The sequence below is a fragment of the Eimeria mitis genome, genomic scaffold, assembly GCF_000499745.2.
Source record: "Eimeria mitis Houghton genomic scaffold, Emh_scaff2683, whole genome shotgun sequence".
Taxonomy (NCBI): Eukaryota; Apicomplexa; class Conoidasida; order Eucoccidiorida; family Eimeriidae; genus Eimeria; species Eimeria mitis.
The window spans coordinates 7117-7437 of NW_013571027.1; positions in this window are offsets into that span (position 1 = coordinate 7117).

Sequence of the window (321 nt, forward strand, 5' to 3'; positions counted from 1 at the left end):
CAACACTCTCTACATTGGCATTCAGGCATCGGCAGTGGTTCTCCGGCTCATCACGCAAGTCGACCTCCCTCGGCCACACAGACGTCCCCGCATGCATTAGCAAAATCTGGCACAACCCTTTACCCTTACGGGGTCGTCTAGAAAGGCGGACGCCTCACAACAAGATAGGGACGCTACCATATTGCCGTTATACCTATCCCTTGCATTAACAAAGTCGAAAACCAGACATAATACTGGCCACCACAGCAGGCCTGCCTGAGCGGCCCCAAGCTGTCTAACGAGAAACAATACAACGGTCATCCCATAGGGTCTGCTCACGGG